This window comes from Hyla sarda, chromosome 2, assembly GCF_029499605.1.
Source record: "Hyla sarda isolate aHylSar1 chromosome 2, aHylSar1.hap1, whole genome shotgun sequence".
Classification (NCBI taxonomy): Eukaryota; Metazoa; Chordata; class Amphibia; order Anura; family Hylidae; genus Hyla; species Hyla sarda.
Genome location: NC_079190.1, coordinates 29,658,176 through 29,679,023, shown reverse-complemented (window position 1 = coordinate 29,679,023; position 20,848 = coordinate 29,658,176). Strand labels below are relative to the sequence as shown.

The 20,848-nt window shown below is 43.2% G+C and overlaps 1 protein-coding gene across 6 annotated transcripts in view; it reads left to right on the top strand.

Moving 5' to 3' along the window:
- Nucleotides 1-20,848, top strand: part of SLC36A4 (solute carrier family 36 member 4) — a 312,597-nt gene that overhangs the window by 130,250 nt on the left and 161,499 nt on the right. The window lies entirely within an intron of this gene.

Below are 20,848 nucleotides of genomic sequence, written 5' to 3'. Positions count from 1 at the left end.
CCCCTAGACATCTTATCCTGCGATGGGGGGTGCGGGGGGTAGCGGGACACCCGCAATCAGACATCTTATCCCCTATTCTTTGTGTAAGGAATTAGATGTTTAGGGGCAGAATACCCCTTTAAGGACCCGGTTAATTTTCCTTCTTGCACTTTAGTTTTTTCCTCTACCCTTTCTAAAAATCATAACTCTTCGTTTTGCATCACCAATTGTACTTTGTAAAGACATTACTTATTCTATAACATAATCTGTGGCGAAAAAAAAGCAACTTATTTTTGGGGTTAAATAAAAAAAACACCATTTTGTAAATTTTGAGGGTTTTCCGTTTATTTTTTCAGTACACTTTATCTTTATTCTGTAGGTCCATATGACTATAAGGATACCCAATTTATATAGGTATTATTTAATTTTACTACTTAAAATTAGTATGTCTAAAATTGTCATCTTCTGAGCCCTATAACTTTTTTATTTTTCCGTATACAGGGGTATATGAGGGTAATTTTTTGTTTTGATGGGACTTTCTGATCTGTTTTCTATTCATTTTTTATGGTATATGCAGTGACCACAGCATATACCATAAAAATAATAAAAGCTGATCACTAATAGTTTATGAATACAAACCATTGATAAACCGCTGATCATTGGGCTTGTTTCAATATACAACCACATTAACATATCAGCTTTGCCTAGAACTCCCTGTAGGTCACCAGCCATACAAGAATGTAATATTAAGATTCCAGATAAGCTGTGCACAAGTATTTGTTAAAGAGGCTCTGTCATAGAAGACTGACTACGCTTGATGATCATGCAGTACAAAGACTATTGTATTTTTTGGACGATTGGACTTTTTTATTTTGCTAAAATCTGCTGTTGCATCTGCTAGTCCCAATTCATATTACAGGGTGAAGTTGACCTAGAGCTGTGTATGCATTTAAGATCTTGGCAGAGCAGTTGTGCGGAAGCAGAATGTGCTTTACCGTGAGAGTCTCTGAACAGTCAAATCGCAAAGACCTTATACACACAGCATAGTAATTTCTAGTGTCTTCTTTGCCTTGACCTTTTATCCATACCCCCTATACTTACAACAGACACTGCCTGGATGCTTCCCTCCTACATGACTGCTGACTGCACTGTGTTCAGCAAATGTGATGGGGCACAGCAGTATAATGAGCACTGTAGTTGGTTATGTGATGGGGCACAGCAGTATAATGAGCACTGTAGTTGGTATTGTGATGGGGCACGGCAGTATAATGAGCACTGTAGTTGGTATTGTGATGGGGCACAGCAGTATAATGAGCACTGTAGTTGGTATTGTGATGGGGCACAGCAGTATAATGAGCACTGTAGCTGGTATTGTGATGGGGCACAGCCATATAATAAGCACTGTAGCTGGTATTGTGATGGGGCACAGCCGTATAATGGCACTGTAGTTGGTATTGTGATGGGGCACAGCAGTATAATGAGCACTGTAGCTGGTATTGTGATGGGGAACAGCCGTATAATTAGCACTGTAGTTGGTATTGTGATGGGGCACAGCAGTATAATGAGCAATGTAGTTGGTATTGTGATGGGGCACAGCCGTATAATGAGCACTGTAGCTGGTATTGTGATGGGGCACAGCCGTATAATGAGCACTGAAGCTGGTATTGTGTTGGGGTACAGCAGTATAATGAGCACTGTAGCTGGTATTGTGATGGGGCACAGCAGTATAATGAGCACTGTAGTTGGTATTGTGATGGGGCACAGCAGTATAATGAGCACTGTAGTTGGTATTGTGATGGGGCACAGCCGTATAATGAGCACTGTAGCTGGTATTGTGATTGGGCACAGCCATATAATGAGCACTGTAGTTGGTTTTGTGATGGGGCACAGCTGTATAATGAGCACTGTAGTTGGTATTGTGATGGGGCACAGCAGTATAATGAGCACTGTAGTTGGTATTGTGATGAGGCACTTTGGCTGGCACTGATTAGGTATTGTGTTTTCATACCTACTATGACTGGTAAATACTGAATATTGTCCATAATATAAATATTTTTTAAATCTTTTCATGCTTTTCGTTACTGATGCACCTTATGGCTAGTGAGAAAATACAGGATGAATTTTGTTTTGAGACTGAGAAATTTAGATTTTCACAAAGTTTGCTGCTTTATTGTTTTTACATTTTAGTCAGATGTTTCCATTGTTACTAAATAACAATTATATGCATTGCATGAAGTTTTTTTTTTTTTTTTTTTACTTTTAACCCCTTAAGGACCAGGCCATTTTACACCTCAGGACCAGAGCGTTTTTTGCACATCTGACCACTGTCACTTTAAACATTAATAACTCTGGGATGCTTTTAGTTATCATTCCGATTCCGAGATTGTTTTTTCGTGACATATTCTACTTTAACATAGTGGTAAAATTGTATGGTAACTTGCATCCTTTCTTGGTGAAAAATCCCAAAATTTGATGAAAAATTTGAAAAATTTGCATTTTTCTAACTTTGAAGCTCTCTGCTTGTAAGGAAAATGGATATTCCAAATAAAAAAAATTTTGATTCACATATACAATATGTCTACTTTATGTTTGCATCATAAAATTGATGAGTTTTTACTTTTGGAAGACACCAGAGGGCTTCAAAGTTCAGCAGCAATTTTCCAATTTTTCACAAAATTTTCAAACTCACTATTTTTCAGGAACCAGTTCAGGTTTGAAGTGGATTTGTAGGGTCTTCCCATTAGAAATACCCCACAAATGACCCCATTATAAAAACTTCACCCCCCAAAGTATTCAAAATGACATTCAGTCAGCGTTTTAACCCTTTAGGTGTTTCACAGGAATAGCAACAAAGTGAAGGAGAAAATTCACAATCTTCATTTTTTACACTCGCATGTTCTTGTAGACCCAATTTTTTTATTTTTACAAGGGGTAAAAGGAGAAAATTTATACTTATATTTGTAGCCCAATTTCTCTCGAGTAAGCACATACCTCATATGTCTATGTAAATTGTTCGGCGGGCGCAGTAGAGGGCTCAGAAGCGAAGGAGCGACAAGGGGATTTTGGAGAGTACGTTTTTCTGAAATGGTTTTTGGGGGGCATGTTGCATTTAGGAAGCCCCTATGGTGCCAGAACAGCAAAAAACCCTCACATGGCATACCATTTTGGAAACTAGACCCCTTGAGGAACGTAACAAGGAATTAAGTGAGCCTTAATACCCCACAGGTGTTTCACGACTTTTGCATATGTAAAAAAAAAAAAAAAATTTTCACTAAAATGTGTGTTTCCCCCCAAATTTCACATTTTTGCAAGGGTTAATAGCAGAAAAGACCCCCCAAAATTTGTAACCCCATCTCTTCTGAGTATGGAAATACCCCATGTGTGGACGTCAAGTGCTCTGCTGGCGCACTACAATGCTCAGAAGAGAAGGAGCGCCGTTGAGCTTTTGGGGAAAAAAAATTTTTGGAATGGAAGTCAGGGGCCATGTGCGTTTACAAAGCCCCCCGTGGTGCCAGAACAGTGGAACCCCCCACATGTGACCCTATTTTGGAAACTACACCCCTCACAGAATTTAATAAGGGGTGCAGTGAGTATTTACACCCCACTGGCGTTTGACAGATCTTTGGAACAGTGGGCTGTGCAAATGAAAAATAAAATTTGTCATTTTCACGGACCACTGTTCCAAAAATCTGTCAGACACCTGTGGGGCGTAAATGCTCACTGTACCCCTTATTACATTCCGTGAGGGGTGTAGTTTCCAAAATGGGGTCACATGTGGGTATTTTTTTTTGGGGGTTTATGTCAGAACCGCTGTAAAATCAGCCACCCCTGTGCAAATCACCAATTTAGACCTCAAATGTACATGGTGCCCTCTCACTCCTGAGCCTTGTTGTGCACCCACAGAGCATTTTACACCCACATATGGGGTATTTCCGTACTCAGGAGAAATTGCGTTACAAATTTTGGGGGTCTTTTTTTTCCTTTTAACGCTTGTGAAAATAAAAAGTAAAGGGCAACACCGGCATGTTAGTGTAATTTTTTTTATTTTTTTACACTAACAAGCTGGTGTAGCCCCAACTTTTTTTTTTCCTAAGGGGTAAAAGGAGAAAAAGCCCCCCAAAATTAGTAGTGCAATTTCTCCCGAGTACGGAGATACCCCATATGTGGCCCTAAACTGTTGCCTTGAAATACGACAGGGCTCCAAAGTGAGAGAGCGCCATGCGCATTTGAGGACTAAATTAGGGATTGCACAGGGGTGGACATAGGGGTATTATACGCCAGTGATTCCCAAACAGGGTGCCTCCAGCTGTTGCTAAATTCCCAGCATGCCTGGACAGTCAGTGGCTGTCCGGAAATGCTGGGAGTTGTTGTTTTGGAAACACTGCCATACAATACGTTTTTCATTTTTATTGGGGGGACAGTGTAAGGGGGTGTATATGTAGTGTTTTACTCTTTATTAGGTGTTAGTGTAGTGTAGTGTTTTTAGGGTACAGTCACACTGGCGGGTTACGGTGAGTTTCTCGCTAGAAGTTTGAGCTACGGCGAAAAATTTGCCGCAGCCCAAACTTGAAGCAGGAAACTTACTGTAAGCGTTCCTGTGTGAATGTACCCTGTACGTTCACATGGGGGGCAAACCTCCAGCTGTTTCAAAACTACAACTCCCAGCATGTACTGACAGACCGTGCATGCTGGGAGTTGTACTTTTGCAAAAGCTGGAGGCACACTGGTTGGAAAACCTTCAGTTAGGTTCTGTTACCCAACTCAGTATTTTCTAACCAGTGTGCCTCCAGCTGTTGCAAAACTACAACTCCCAGCATGTACTGATCGCCGAAGGGCATGCTGGGAGATGTAGTTATGCAATAGCTGGAGGTACGCAACTACAACTCCCAGCATGCCGAGACAGCTGATTGCTGTTTGGACATGCTGGGATTTGCAGTTTTGCATCTGGAGGGCTACAGTTTTAGAGACCACTGCAAAGTGATCTCCAAACTGTGGACCTCCAGCTGTTGCAAAACTACAATTCCCAGCATGCCCTGACAGCAAACAGTTGTTTGAGCATGCTAGGAGTTGTAGTTTTGCAAGATCTGGAGGGCTACAGTTTAGGGACCACTATATAGTGGTCTCAAACTGTAGCCCTCCAGCTGTTGCAAAACTACATATTCCAGCATGCCCAAACAGCAGTCTGGGCATGCTGGGAGTTGTAGTTTTGCAACATCTGGAGGGCTACAGTTAGAGACCACTGTATAATGGTCTCAAACTGTACCCTCCAGATGTTGCTAGGCAACTCACCGGCTTCCGTCGGATCCAGCCGTACGTCATCGCCGCCCGCCGATCTCCGTCGCCTGCAGCCTCCGACGCCCGCCCGGATCGGTAAGTGGATCTTCGGCGCCGGTCCCCGTCGTTTCCCCGTCCTGCCCTGCCTATTGTGGGAGGGCAGGACGGGGAAAACGAAAGTAAACCCCCCCGCCCCCGATCTGCTATTGGTGGTCGCGTCTAGACCACCAATAGCAGGGATAGGAGGGGTGGCACCCGTGCCACCTCACTCCTATCGCTTCAGGGGGATCGTGGGTGTCTTAGACACCCGCGATCCCCCTTACATTCCTTACATTCCGGAATGACCCGGAATCGCGCAAATCGCAAGTGTGAATTCACTTGCGATTTGCCGCGATCGCCGACATGGGGGGGTCTGATGACCCCCCTGGGCATTTGCACGGGATGCCTGCTGAATGATTTCAGCAGCCATCCCGCTCCGATCCCCGCCCGGCGCACGGCGGGGACTAAAACTGCCCATGACGTAAATGTACGTCCCTGGTCCTTAAGACCCAGGGTGTCGGGACGTACCGTTACGTCATGGGTCCTGTAGGGGTTAAAGACAAATGCATGTACTGTTCCAAAACTTCTGCAGTTTGTACTGGCATACTGGATGTTGGTGTCTCAACCAAATCCTAACTAGTGACAATCCATTCTTGCTTAAAGGGGTGCTCTGGGGAAGTTAAGAAAAATAAAAATGCCCCAAAGTCCCCACAATACCTGTTCTGTGTCCCCTGTAGTTATCCATATGGTTTTGGCAGCGCTTGTGGCCCCTGTAGTCTCCTTAATATCCTTTTTCCTTGCTTGTAGCCCAGACTACAACTCCCAGAAGCCAGTACAGCTCTGTATAATGGCTGCCAGCCAATTACTTTCACCAGAAATAAATCATGCTATGCTCTTAATGGCAGTAGTCATTGATCAGATCTACACAGGAAAAGAGCAGTGTTATGTGTTGACTGCTGAGTTGTGACTGAGAATCTTCACTGGGCTTCTCTGCCACAATTTCCTCACACAGGGAGAGGGAGATGTGGCTGTGAAGCTAGAAATCATGTGGTGTTTGTCTTCCAGGAGGGTGGGGACTAGGTCTCAGTGAGGGGTTTACACAAAGGCAAGCAGGATCTGAATAGGACATCTTTCTCTCACTCCCTACATGTGACAGCTGAAAGAGGGAAACTGCTCTATATAGCTAATGAATGATAGTTAGACAAATACGTAGGTTGGTTAGAAGGAAAGGATGTGCTATGGGTTTAGTTCCCTGGAGTGCCCCTTAACCCGATAATGACCACGGACGAGTATAGACGTCCAGGCTGGCGGGCGTTCCGGCACCTGGACGTCTATACTCGTCCATGCTTCTAACTGTCACTGCTCCGTGACAGCGGTGAGAATCCGGTGACACTCGCTGTTACTGACAGCTGAGTGTCACTGCTTGCGGGGCGAGGAACACTCAGACCTGTCCTCGCCCCACGATCACTTTGATTGGTTGCCCCATCAGACCAATCACAGCGATTTATTACCGGCGCTGTGAGGGCTTCTGTCCTTCACCGCTCCGTGAGAGCGGTGAATAATCCGGTGACACCGGAGTAACAGCTGAGTGTCACTGCTAGTGGGGCCATGGACAATTAGACCGGTCCTCGCCCCACGATCGATGTGATTGGTTGACCAATCACAGCGATCTATTACCGGCGCTTCTGTCCTTCACCGCTCCGTGACAGCGGTGATAATCCGGTGACACTTGCTGTTACTAACAGCTGAGTGTCACTGCTAGCGGGGCGAGGACCAATCAGAGCGGTCCTCGCCCCAGGATCGCTGTGATTGGTTGCCCCATGAGACCAATCACAGTGATCCATTCTCGGCGCCGTCAGCTGCTCTCTGCTGCAGCTCTGAACTCCTTCACTCTCTGAGCGTGTGTGAAGGAGATCGGAGCTGTGCCAGGGAGATCAGTGTATGAGAGAGTCTGAGAGGAATCACTCCAGACCTCTTTACAGTGTATTTGCACAAAGCACCACTACCCCACTACCCCTCCCATTCAGTCCCTGTCCCCCCCCTTTTTTTTTTTCATTCATTCATTTTTTTTTTTTGTTAAAAAAAAAAAGTTAAAAAAAAAGTAAAAAAAAAAAAAAATATATATATATATATATGTAGATGTAGATAGTATTGTAGTTAGCTAGCGGGGTATATAGCGTTAGGTGTATGGCATTAGGTTAGGTGTAGGGTGTTAGGGGTGGAAAGTTAGGGTCTAGTTAGGGAACAATCTTTTAGCGTAAGTTAGGTTCTAGATTTTAGCGTTATTTAGTGTTAGTTTTAGCGTTAGCGTTTTAGAAAAAAAAAGCACAAAAAAAATATATCTATATTAGTTTAGGGTTTTAGCGTTATTTAGTGTTAGTTTTATCGTTAGTGTTTCTAAAATAAATTAAAAAAAATGTAATTACCTATATTAGATTGGGGTTGTTACATATCAGAATTATGTCCGGCAGGCTCTACACTGCGGAGCAGGCAGTTGCTATACTCTGCTCGGACGAGAGTGCAAGTGAGGAGGAGGAGTTTGTTGTTCCGTCCTCCAGTGATAGCAGCGATGAGGAGCTTGAGGAACAGCGCAGGGAAAGAAGACCTGTCGTTGCGGTCCGTAACTGGGTTCCCACAGAATCCTATTCAACCCGGATTCCGGAATTCACTTCCGATGTGGGAATCCATATGAATGTGGACGGGTTTACGAAGACTGACTTTAAAAAAAAAAAATTTCAGTCAGCAGCTCATAAACCTTATGATTGAGCATACTAATCTCTATGCCACGCAATTTATCGAATCCCATCCGACCTCCCAATATGCTAGGCCGAATGTGTGGCACCCAGTGGATGAGGCAGAGATTTTTAAATTTTGGGGGCTCATCCTGAATATGGGCATTATTAAAAACCAACTCTGAGGTCATACTGGCCGGAAGATGTTCTGTACAAAACCCCCTTGTATCGCACTGTGATGTCACGCCGGCGTTTTGAAGCGATATTACGCTTTCTTCATTTCTATGACAATTCACAGTGCCCCCCAAGAGAAGATCCCAACTTTGACCGGCTATATAAAATAAGGCCACTGGTCAATTATTTCAATGAAAAATTTATGATTTACACCCCTGAAAAAAATATTTCTATAGATGAGTCCCTTGTTCTTTTCAAGGGGCGTCTAAGCTTTCGCCAATATATACCCAGCAAAAAGGCCCGTTTCGGATTGAAAGTGTACAAATTGTGCGAGAGCGAATCTGGGTACACCCACAGCTTTAAGATTTATGAGGGGAAGATAGTCAATTGGCCCCCCTGAATGTCCTCCCTCCCTCAATGTTGCTGGAAAAGTTGTGTGGCAACTAATTTATCCCCTTTTGGACAAGGGGTATAATTTGTACACGGACAATTATTACACAAGTGTACCCCTATATCAGAGTCTGGCCAGAAGAAAAACAGTTGGATGTGGCACTATACGGCGAAATCAGAAAGAGCTCCCCAAACCGCTTGTTCGCCAAAAGTTAAGGCGTGGGGACATCAGGGGCCTCTGTAGTGAGGTAATGCTTTTTGTAAAATTTAAGTTCAAGAAGGATGTCTGTATGTTGTCCACCATACATCCTGACACCTGTGTGGACATTCCAGTGCGGCACACCAATTCCACTGTCCGCAAGCCCACCTGTGTACAGGAGTACAACAAATACATGGGTGGGGTGGACCTGGCGGACCAGTTACTGCAACCATACAATGCAGTAAGGAAATCCCGCGTGTGGTATAAAAAACTGTCCATATACCTCATGCAGGTGGCCCTCTGTAACTCTTTTATCCTTTTCAAAAAATCTGGGAATCAAGGAACATATCTTGATTTCCAAGAAAAGGTAATAAAAGATTTTTTGTTACTAGGCCAGGCCCAGGGGGAAGGGATGAGCAGCCTTCTACTAGTTGGGCTAGCCGTATAGTCCCAGGCCAACATTTCCCCGCTGAAATACCCCCTACCCAAAAAAAGCCAGACCCTTCAAAAGATGTCGGGTGTGCGCCCATCAGGGGAGACGGAGAGAAACCCCTTATCAGTGCAACACATGCCCTGAGAAACCTGCTCTCTGTATCAGGGAATGTTTCAAATTGTTCCATACATCCCTTGATTATTAATTTATTTTCATATCCCCATTATTCATCCCTTTTCCTCTTTTTTTTCATTATCCAATTGCTCCTCATAACACATATCCCTTTTCAGTTACTCATTATCCCTCTACATGTATACCGTGAGGTAAAACTTCACAAATCTAAAACAACCTTCTCATTATCCCTCTACATGTATACCGTGAGGTAAAACTTCACAAATCTAAAACAACCTTCTCATTATACCTCTACATGTATACCGTGAGGTAATACCTCACAAATGTAAAACAACCTTCTCATTATACCTCTACATGTATACCGTGAGGTAAAACTTCAAAAATCTAAAAGAACCTTCTCATTATACCTCTACATGTATACCGTGAGGTAATACCTCACAAATGTAAAACAGAACCTTCTCATTATTTTTCTACATGTATACCGTGAGGTAAAACTTCACAAATCTAAAACAACCTTCTCATTATCCCTCTACATGTATACCGTGAGGTAAAACTTCACAAATCTAAAACAACCTTCTCATTATACCTCTACATGTATACCGTGAGGTAATACCTCACAAATGTAAAACAACCTTCTCATTATACCTCTACATGTATACCGTGAGGTAAAACTTCAAAAATCTAAAAGAACCTTCTCATTATACCTCTACATGTATACCGTGAGGTAATACCTCACAAATGTAAAACAGAACCTTCTCATTATTTTTCTACATGTGTACCGTGAGGTCCAATATGTCATATATAAAAGTAATCTGAAATGATATTTTTTTTCACATTTTGAACCAAATGATACAGTTATAAATATTTCTCTTTCTCCAGTTATTAGGACTATGTCATGCCATATGAAGCAGAAATTTTTTATGGTGGCATGGGCAGAGTTTTTTTTGTATTTGGAGTGTACTTGAGCTATTCCATGATGAATAAAACAAGGGCTGACAGGATCCTGGGAATCAGTGACCCTTTGCTGTTATAAACTGTACTGGTGCTGAACACGGCATCATAGTATGTTGTTACTAAAAGAAAATCTAAATTTTGTGGAAAAGATACCATTCAAATCTCTCTCTGACATAAACTTTGTGACCCACATGCACAATAAGCCTGTAGATGAATATATTTTAGGGAGTATGTTTGATAAAGTGTTGACTTGTGGGGGTACAGTATGGTTCTGACAGCGAAAATCCATTCCAGGCATGGAGTGCGGCCTATAATTCATATAATGAGGTCCTGAAATCTAAATGGCTCTCCTCTCGTTCTGGGTCCCACCACGTGGCCAAACAACCAAATAGAGCTCTTCTCCACTCCGGGCAGGCTCTGGCCTAGTACGCTGCATAGATGCCGCTACGCCGTGACGTCAGGTGCGTCGCTGCGCACGGGCATCACTGCGCAGCGGCGTCTATGCAGCGTACTAGGCCGGAGCCTTCCCGGAGTGGAGAAGAGGACCCCCGGAGAAGGACAACCCGGACCGGTTCACCCTCCACCCGGAATGCCGCCGGACACTACAGGAAGGAAGGATGGCCCGGACCACCCTGACAGGTAGGGGGAGAGAAGCGGGTGGCGGCGGCGGCAGCCTATGGCACCGCAAAAGCCACTGCAGTGCATTGATTTAAAGTGCCCGCTTTAAATCAATGATCTGCAGCGGTGTCGAGGGGGGATAAATAGCCGATAACTTATACCGGAATATTGGTATAAGTTATCGGCTATCGGCCCTAGCCTCCACCGATTATCGGTATTGGCCCTAAAAACAGATATCGGTCGATCCCTAATGCAGACATGCAAAACGCGTTTCGGGGGTAAGTTCCCCCTTTCTCAATTGCAATCTCAATTTATACTGTATTTTTGCAATTGAGAAAGGGGGCACTTATCTCCCGAAACGCGTTTTGCATGTCTGCATCTCCTTTTATATAACAATAAATGAGATTTTATTTATAAGACTGAATCTTCACTTCGATCTCCATAAGGCAGCGCCATAGCAGACCACTTTTTTGCAGTTTTTGCACCACTCTCATTGATGTCTGTGGGAGGAGACTATGTACTAGGTGGAGGGGGCGTTGCGTAATGTCACAAACACTGAAGCTCCAAGATTCCGTGTCCAGAACGCCGCCGAGAACGCTGCAGTGCCATGCCCTTTCGATAAGGAATAAGATGTCTAGGGACAGAGTATCCCTTTATGTCTGCAAGGATATATATTAATGTATAGGTTGCCTGCTTTACAAGCAGCTGTAGATCTGCAGGATCCTTTGTTGACTGCCAGATTGTTCAGAAAGAAGACCAAAGTGGTTTCTTACCTTTGTACTTTTTTAAATATTTATAAAGATGTAAAATTGAAATAAAATATAAAATTTTTGTAGTGATGGTTTCTGTAAAGCTAATAATGCTCAAAAAAAAAAAAAAAAAGATTAAATAATGCAGTAATTTGGATTGTTTAGCAAATAATGCATAAAAATTATAGACTATTTTTACCAATATATGGTATGTTTCGTTATAATCATAAAAGATTGCTCGGTCATGAAGTGGTTACGCGACTCTCTCGTGTGTTTGTATGCAAGCACTCTATTAACCCAGGAACATTAGTTATTGTAATTCACTTTATCGTGTGCTACGATTCCCCACAGAGACCAATGATCCTGCTAAGTAGAATTCTATTTGTCAAAAATGGAAAAGGTAAATGGAGATGGATGGGAGAGGATTGTGTAGCAGACATTAGGATACAATTCAAGACTAATGATACACAAACATATGTACTCGTGCCAAAATCTCCATTCATATAATCCAACACCTCTATACCTGCCAGGAAACATTCAAGCTTCTCCGTGACTTCTAAATGTTCAAAAGGCACAGTCTAATAATGTTCTCCTTGCAACTAGGTCAGAGCTAATAGAAGTACTTAACTCTCTATGCATATTCATTTCTTTTGTCAGCTGTCAGACAGGGGAGAGGCTTGATCTTTCCTTATGGAACAATTATCTTTAGGGAATTCAAAAATAGAATGCAGAAACAATTGCTTCCAACTTCGGGAAAATATATAGGTTAAAATATCTGTTTAATGGTCTCAAACTGCTGCCCTCCAAATGTTGCAAAACCTCAACTCCCAGCATGCCCGGACAGCCAACTCTGGCAATAACTGTTGGGGAAATCAGGTGCTGGACCTCTGGGGTGCACCCGATTGCCAATGGGTCTCTATTTGGAAAAGAGGCTGTCCTGATGGGACATCCCTTTAAAGGAATATGGAGATATTGGAGGTAAAAGATGTTCTGCGGTGGCGCTGCCTTTCGGAGACCAATTTCACTTTCAGTCCGGTTTGAAACAAAGTATTCACATTTATTAGTGCATACTTGTGGTGGACAATTATGCAAGACGTGTTTGGGGGTTAAGTTACCCCTTTCTCAATTGCAGAATAAAAGACCTCTTTTATTCTGCAATTGAGAAAGGGATAACTTAACCCCAAAACGCGTCTTGCATGATTGTGCACCACATGTATGCACTAATAAATGTGAATACTTTGTTTCAAACCGGACTGAAAGTGAACTTGGTCTCCGAAAGGCAGAGCCACCGCAGAACATCTTTTACCTCCAATATCTCCATATCCTTTGCCGACCTCTGCCTGAGTGTTTCGGCCAGACTCTGCATGCTGCAGCCCGAGTTCTCTCGTCTGACCCCACACGGAGGGGTGATGCGCATATATCAAGATTTACCCCCAGGTGAGCGCATATCACACGGAGGTCGTGTGGGATATAATACCCACGGAATTACACGAGGCGCTGTCCTCTCAGTTTTCTTTTTTCTTTCCTATATTTGCCTTGAAGGAATAGTCCGGTACGGACTATATTTATTCCATCTTGCCCAGGCTGCAAAAAAGTGAAAATAAACCTTCACTTACCTTCCTACGTTCCCCCAGAGCTCTGCTACAGCTGTTTGGTCAGCCGAACTGTCTTCTTCCTACTTCCCTTAGCCCAGAACGTCACACGGTGCTTCAGCCTATCATTGGCCGAGGCGGGACATTGCTGCAGCCGTTGATAGGCTGAAGCGCTGTATGACGTTCTGGGTTTAAGGGAAGTAGGAAGAAGACAGCCCGGCCGACCGATCCACTGTAGCGGAGCTCCGGGGGAACATAGGAAGGTAAGTGAAAGTTTATTTTCACTTTTTGCAGCCCGGGCAGGATAGAATAAGAATAGTCCATACCTGACTATTCCTTTAAATATAAGTTTTGCTCATTTAAAAATTAAACACAAAACATTAAACTTTCTAATATACTTCATAAGAATACGTTCACACTGCGGAATTCCCTCAGAATTCCGTGAGAGGAATTCCGCACAGTGAACGTTACCATCAGTGTGAATGGGTCTTCCGCGAGACCCGTTCACACTGTGGAATTTGTACCACGTGGAAGTCTGTGAGCGCTGCATAGCCGTCAATGGTGCGATGCCGCGCTGTCCTACCACCGGAGTACCTCCAGCGGCGGCCGACATGCGGAATCTCCGCTCAGAATTCAGTGAGCGGAGATTCTGCAGTGTGAACATACCCTAAGAAAGTTTTGTTTCCTTTTTATAGAAATCATGGCTTTGTCCAAGCTGAAGCATAGGCATGGACAGAGTGCAGTAAGTGAGGGGAGGCTAGCACTTCTCTGTGCTCTCTCCTGTCTCATAGGACTCCTCTGTGCTCTCTCCTGTCTGATATTACTCCTCTGTGCTCTCTCCTGTCTGATATTACTCCTCTGTGCTCTCTCCTGTCTGATAGCACTCCTCTGTGCTCTCTCCTGTCTGATAGGACTCCTCTGTGCTCTCTCCTGTCTGATAGGACTGCTCTGTGCTCTCTCCTGTCTGATAGCACTCTGCTGTGCTCTCTCCTTTCCTATCAGACAGAAGAGAACACAGAGGAGTGCTAGCCCACCCTCACTTACTGGACTTTGTCCATGCCAGTGCTTCAGCTTGGACAAAGCCATGATTTTATAATCCATAATTTCTATAAAAAAGAAATAAAATTTTCTTATGAAGTATATTAGAAGGGTTAATGTTTTTCCAAGATGTACAATATGAAAAATGTTTGTATCTGCCAGTGCCCATTTAACGGAAATCTGTCACCAGTGTTACCTGCACTAAGGTAGGTAGTGCAGGGGACACAGATGACAACCATACTGCCTGTCCCCGCTCCGTGCTCCAGTTCACCCACTATCTTCCTCCAGATCTTCGATTCCGGAGCCGACTTAGAGCATGGGCCGAGCTTCCTGACATCACCGCTTCTGTTTGCTAACAGCAGGACCCAGAAGAGATGCATCAAGAAGCTCCGCCCATGCTCCAAGTCGGCCCCGGAATGGTATATATGAAGGCTAGTAGGAGAACCGTAGCATGGAGCGGGACCAGGTAAGTATGGTTGTTATCAGTGTTAAGGATGGCAGTATCCAGGGCAGTATCAGGGAGACAGATGAATTCCCTTTTCCCTCCTAAAAAGCCACTACAAAACTGAGATGTTGGGCAAACCTTTGGGTCAAGCCTGTGGCAAAAGCTGACAAGACATCCTAAGATATAGCTGGACTCTCACTCACAAGGACTGCTATACCATTATGCTGTAAGGACTTTCTTCTTGTTTTCTGGACTTGTCTTGCTGAACTCTTTTTTTTATATATTTTTTGAACTTGTTTTTCATTTGTTTATTTTATACCTAGCACTGTGATACCTTCTTTCAGATTAAATGTTTGATTAATCAGCTCTGGTCTTCGATCTCTAAATATAGGAGCTCACCTTTCTGAAGGAAGCTCTGGTGAAACAGAGCTTAATTTGGTTAATTTGGTTACTTGCTGGGACTAGTAGTGAATACCCAGAGGCCTGGTGGCTTTAACCCTTGCACCATCACCCTCTCTCTAGCGTCTTGGCTGGACCGATAGGGTGTGATCGTGACTACAGGTGACACTGATGACAGATTTCCCTTAAAAATGGTCTCACTGGCGACAAGCCTTTGGCTTATATTGATAGCAGGGTGTTGACCCCAGGCATGGTTTTCACCAGTGGCATAACTTCCAAAGGGACAAAGAATCCTGGCATATTAAGATCTAACATACCGGACTCAACCATTGGGAAAGATTCCCACGTTAATTGGCCAGACCCTCCAAAATCTGACTTTCACCTCATGTCTAGGGGTTGATTTTTACTTCTGTTGTGGCGGTGTGTTCTTAGAAGTGACATTGAGAGGAGGTGGTTGAGTTTCGAGCAGTTATTTGCTGGCCTAAAATTCCACTTTATAGTTACATAGTGAAATTACATAACAGACCATTACATCTAACTAACAATGTTTTTTTTCTCCGTTAAAGGTAAGAAGTTCTTTTATTAGATTTTAAATGAAAAGAAAACCGAGCAAGGATACAATTATATATATCAAAAAGAAACTATGAATCTTATTTCACCAGTAAGAATTGGTCACAGTCCACTAAAATCAATAAAGTAATGTACAAAATAGAGACCTATAATGAAGAGGGAAAAATAGCTTGGTCTGCACATCATCTGCCATTATAGTGTTGGGTATACAATATAAAAAATAGTGGGAAAAAAACCTGCACACGGTAGGTAGAAAAGCATTTATCACAACTGACCTAGAAGTAAAATAACCCTGTTGTGTATTTGCTTTATAGAACTGGGTTTAAAGGGAATGTTTAATGCATTAGATTTTAATTTCACTAATTAGGTGATGTCTGGAGAAGGAAATATGCTTGTTAGTCTTCAAAACTTTTACCGGTGGAGGCCATATTGGGGGCACAAACTTCATTCTTGTATTGTGTGTATGGACGGGGCAGCTAAAATGCAAGATAATTGGCACAGAAATGTTGACAGTTTTGAGAAATGTTGAATTTTGCAGTCTCTGGAAAGAGTACAGCCCCCTTCTCTATTGATCAAGAAGTGACAGGAGACCTGCATATAGAATCTGATCTATTTCCAAGTCAAAAAACTACCCCCCCCCCCCCAATTGACTTTAATAGGAGCAGGGGTAACAGCTGAAACTCCCATTGAAGTTTTTTTGAGCTTTAAAAGGGTACTCCGGTGAAAAACATTTTTTTTTTTTTTTTCATATCAATGGGCTCCAGAAAGTTAAACAGATCTGTAAATTACTTCTATTAAAAAATCTCAAAACTTCCAGTACTTATCAGCGGCTGTATGCTTCAGAGGAAGTTGTATGATTCTTTTCTGTCTGACCACAGTGCTCTCTCCTGACACCTCTGTCCATGTCAGGAACTGTCCAGAATAGGAGAAAATCCCCATAGCAAACCTCTCCTGCTCTGGAGAGTTCCTGACATGGACAGAGGTGTCAGCAGAGAGCACTGTGATCAGACAGAAAAGAACAACTCAACTTCCTCTGGAGTATACAGCAACTGATAAGTACTGGAAGAATTAAGATTTTTTTTAATATAAATAATTTACAAATCTGTTTATTAACTTTCTGGCACCAGTTGATTTAAAAAAAAAAAATGTTTCCACCAGATTACCCCTTTAAGGCTTGCCCACCCCACTCTGTCATGGCTCAGAGAACGCCATGGCATGCTGCTTGTTGTGCCTGTGTGAACATAGCCTCACCACCTGTGCACTTGACTTAACCCCTTAAGGACCAAGGACGTACCTGTACGTCCTTGGTCCTGCTCCCGTGATATAACGCGGGGTTACAAGGTAACCCCGCATCATATCACGGCGGGCCCGGCATCATAGTGAAGCCGGGACCCGCCGCTAATAGCGCGCAGCGCCGATCGTGGCGCCGCGCGCTATTAACCCTTTAGCCGCGCGCTCAGAGCTGAGCGGCTAAAAGCGAAAGTGAAACCATGCCGGTTAACTCAGTGGGCTGTTCGGGATAGCCGCGGTGAAATCGCGGCATCCCGAACAGCTTACAGGACAGCAGGAGGGCCCCTACTTGCCTTCTCGCTGTCCGATCGCCGAATGACTGCTCAGTGCCTGAGATCCAGGCATGAGCAGTCATGGGGCAGAATCATCGATCACTGGTTTCCTATGAGAAACCAGTGATCAATGATAAAGATCAGTGTGTGCAGTGTTATAGGTCCCTATGGGAGCTATAACACTGCAAAAAAAAAGTGAGTGAATATCATTTAACCCCTCCCCTATTAAAAGTTTGAATCACCCCCCCTTTTCCCATAAAAAAAAAAAACGCAGTGTAAATAAAAATAAACATATATGGTATCACTGCGTGCGGAAATGTCCGAATTATAAAAATATATAATTAATTAAATCGCTCGGTCAATGGCGTGCGCGCAAAAAAATTCCAAAGTCCAAAATAGTGCGTTTTTGGTCACTTTTTATATAATTTAAAAATGAATAAAAAGCGATCAATAAGTCCTATCAATGCAAAAAATGGTACCGTTAAAAAATTCAGATCACGGCGCAAAAAATGACCCCTCATACACGGAAAAATAGAGTCGGGTGCTCTATAATAGTCTGGCCCCTTCTAATAGCAGCGCTATTGTTGGTTGCGAGGGAGGAACCTGTGGTACTGCAACTTAAAGCCTAAAATAGCCTATGCCTTTTAACGTTTCACTGGAACCCCAGCTTCATCAGAAAGCTCTGTGGCTAATAGACCTTTCTGATGAAGCTGGGGTTCCAGTGAAACGTTAAAAGGCATAGGCTATATTAGGTTTTAAATTGCAGTACCACAGGTTCCTCACACGCAACCAACAATAGCGCTGCTATTAGAAGGGGCCAGACTATTATAGAGCACCCATTTCTAACAGCGTGGTTGTCAGTTACACTACAAGAGAACTGGGACTGTGTTTTTAATCACTGATTGGTCCTGACATCTTATGGACATTTTTGCTAACTGCACCTTAATAGTTTACATTCAATTTTAATCATAATGATAAAAAGTTATATTTTAGTTGGGAGGGACCTAGTTTAGGGCACCCCTTTTTTGGGTTTCCCCTAATGTTGTTGTGACATAATTGTAGCCCTGGCACCTCCTGGGGTTTTTTGTTGGTTAATCTCCTCTGCCTTTGACACAGTGGACCACTCTCTCTAGTTACAAACTCTCTCATCCCAAGGCATCACAAATTTGGCCCTCTCCTGGATCTCCTCATACCTCACCAACCACACATTCAGTGTTTCTCATTCACACTCCATCTCCTTACCTCGCCCTCTCACTGTTCGCTCTTTCCTGGGGCCCCTACCCTTCTCTATCTATACCCTTGGCCTGGGACAGATGATAGAATCCCATGGCTTCAGGTACCACTTCTATGGTGATGACACCCAAATCTACCTCTCTAAAAAGTTGGGTTTGCCCAAAGTCTCTTAAAACCCCTTCAACTTTTAGGTCCTGCTTTCAACCCTTCTAAATCTTCTGTGGAAATTGGAACAATCTTAAACAGCTCTGTGAGTCATCACAACTTTCCGCCTACAAGACAGACATTTTATTCCTATATGTGTAATAAGCAAACTGTGTTACAAGGCATTAGTGCAGTGATACAAGCGTATTATTATAGTTAGATAAATTAGTGCGTAATCTGCCCGATTTGTGGAGCTCCAAATAAGACTATCTGAAGTCTGCAGACACAAGACACGTACTGTGACATTATGGTGGTGTTATCTTCCTTCACCCGGTCAGTGACATACCCTTTGATGAAGTAGATTGTGAGCTTAAATTTCTGGTTGGGATTATGGGGTCCTGGCAAAGTCTAATCGCAAGAAGCAGAGAATAAAATGGCCAGGTTTCAGAGGAGCATTTACGTAGAAGAGGAGCCGTAAGCATCTATCTCTCATGTACATATCAAGAGACCAGTGTTTTACTAGAACCGTTTAGGAGCTTATCATGATGCCACATCCGGTTACTGTATTAACTGCTGGTGCAATGGTTCTGCTACTCTTTAATGTTCTCTTAAAGCTTAACCTTTAATCCAAATCTAAATGAATTAGCAAACTTTATGTGCAGCTCACAACAGATAATGTGCGAGATTAACTGAGACACTCTTACATCCAAAGAGTGGCAAAAAATGATATAAAATAAAGATTTCCCAGTCCTCAGTTCACCATCTGTACAGAGTACTGATGTATGGTGGATTTTGGAAAATCACAGTACGTCAATTCGTGAATAAATGTTAGTTATTTAAAAGGACAATCGTAGTAAGAGAATATAAAATAATAAAATTACTTTGCTGACCGCAGGGCCCTACGGCTGTGCAATGCATATAAAATTTTAGCACCCCTATTTTTCACATACATACAATAGTATTACAATGGGAATTCTGAACCTGCTACTGAGGTTAGTACATTTATGTTTAAGTGCCCAGTCATAAACCTGAATAAATATGCATGTATTAATTTAAAGGGGTATTCCGGGCAAAAACATTTTATCCCCTATCCAAAGGATAGGGGATAAGATGTCTGATCGCTGGGACCTGCTGCTGAGACCCCCCGCGATCTCCCTGCAGCACCCGCGCTTTCTATGCGGGTGCTGAATCTCCAGTTTCGGAAACCTCTGCGTTTCCGGGATTGGGGACGTGACGTCACACCACGCCCCCTCCATTCATGTCTATGGGAGGGGGCATTCTATGCGGGAGCTGCGTCTCCAGTTTCAAAAACCTCTGGGTTTCCGGGATTGGGGATGTGACGTCACGCCACGCCCCCTCCATTCATGTCCATGGGAGGGGACCACAGTGCCACTCACCCAACCCGACTTGTGCCTCGATGCAATTCGGCTGCTGGTATGGCATTTACCGCGTCCCTCTGACTGGAGACGCTTTTCAGTGCCGCCGCTCGCTCCGGCAGATTTTCAGTGAGGTGTGATGTATACGGGTCAGCTGATCGGGAGGGCTGAACTTTTAAACTCTGTAAGTGGCTCCGTCCTTAGCAAGCTAATAGCAGGTATAGCTTATTGAGCAAGCTGTGATGGTTTTCTAGGCCTGCTGTTGCTAGCAGTGGTTGTAGATTGTAAAGTCCCAGACATACAATGGTATTCGAGTCTGCAAGCAGAACAGGTGAGATCTCTAAAGCAGGAAAATGGAGTTCAGATAAAAACTGAATAAAATAGAAAATAAAATGCAGCAGCAGTGGTAAACTTCTTTTCAAGTATGAAATAGGGTGCTGAATAAAAATGTCCAGAGCTTCTAAACCAAACACATTTCGGGGTAAATAAGAGCAGAAATATAGTACTCCTTATTCCGTGGTTTGCACACCATTATGTAATTAAACTATTGTTTAATAGTTTTAGTGCATAATTTCACCCTGTTGTAAATTAACTTTGCATTTGACCCTAGTTCGGTTGCTATGAGCTTATACGGTCTCAACACATTTTAACAAATTTTGCATAAATTTGAAACACAAAGAAACACGTCTAACTAAAGGAAATGCCTCTTTCTTTACTTATAAGGGTTCTCCCCTCCTTAACTCCTCAATCACGCAAAAAAAAAAAAATAATAATCTTGAAAGAGGAAACTGACTATTAGCTCAGGGTAAGATTACA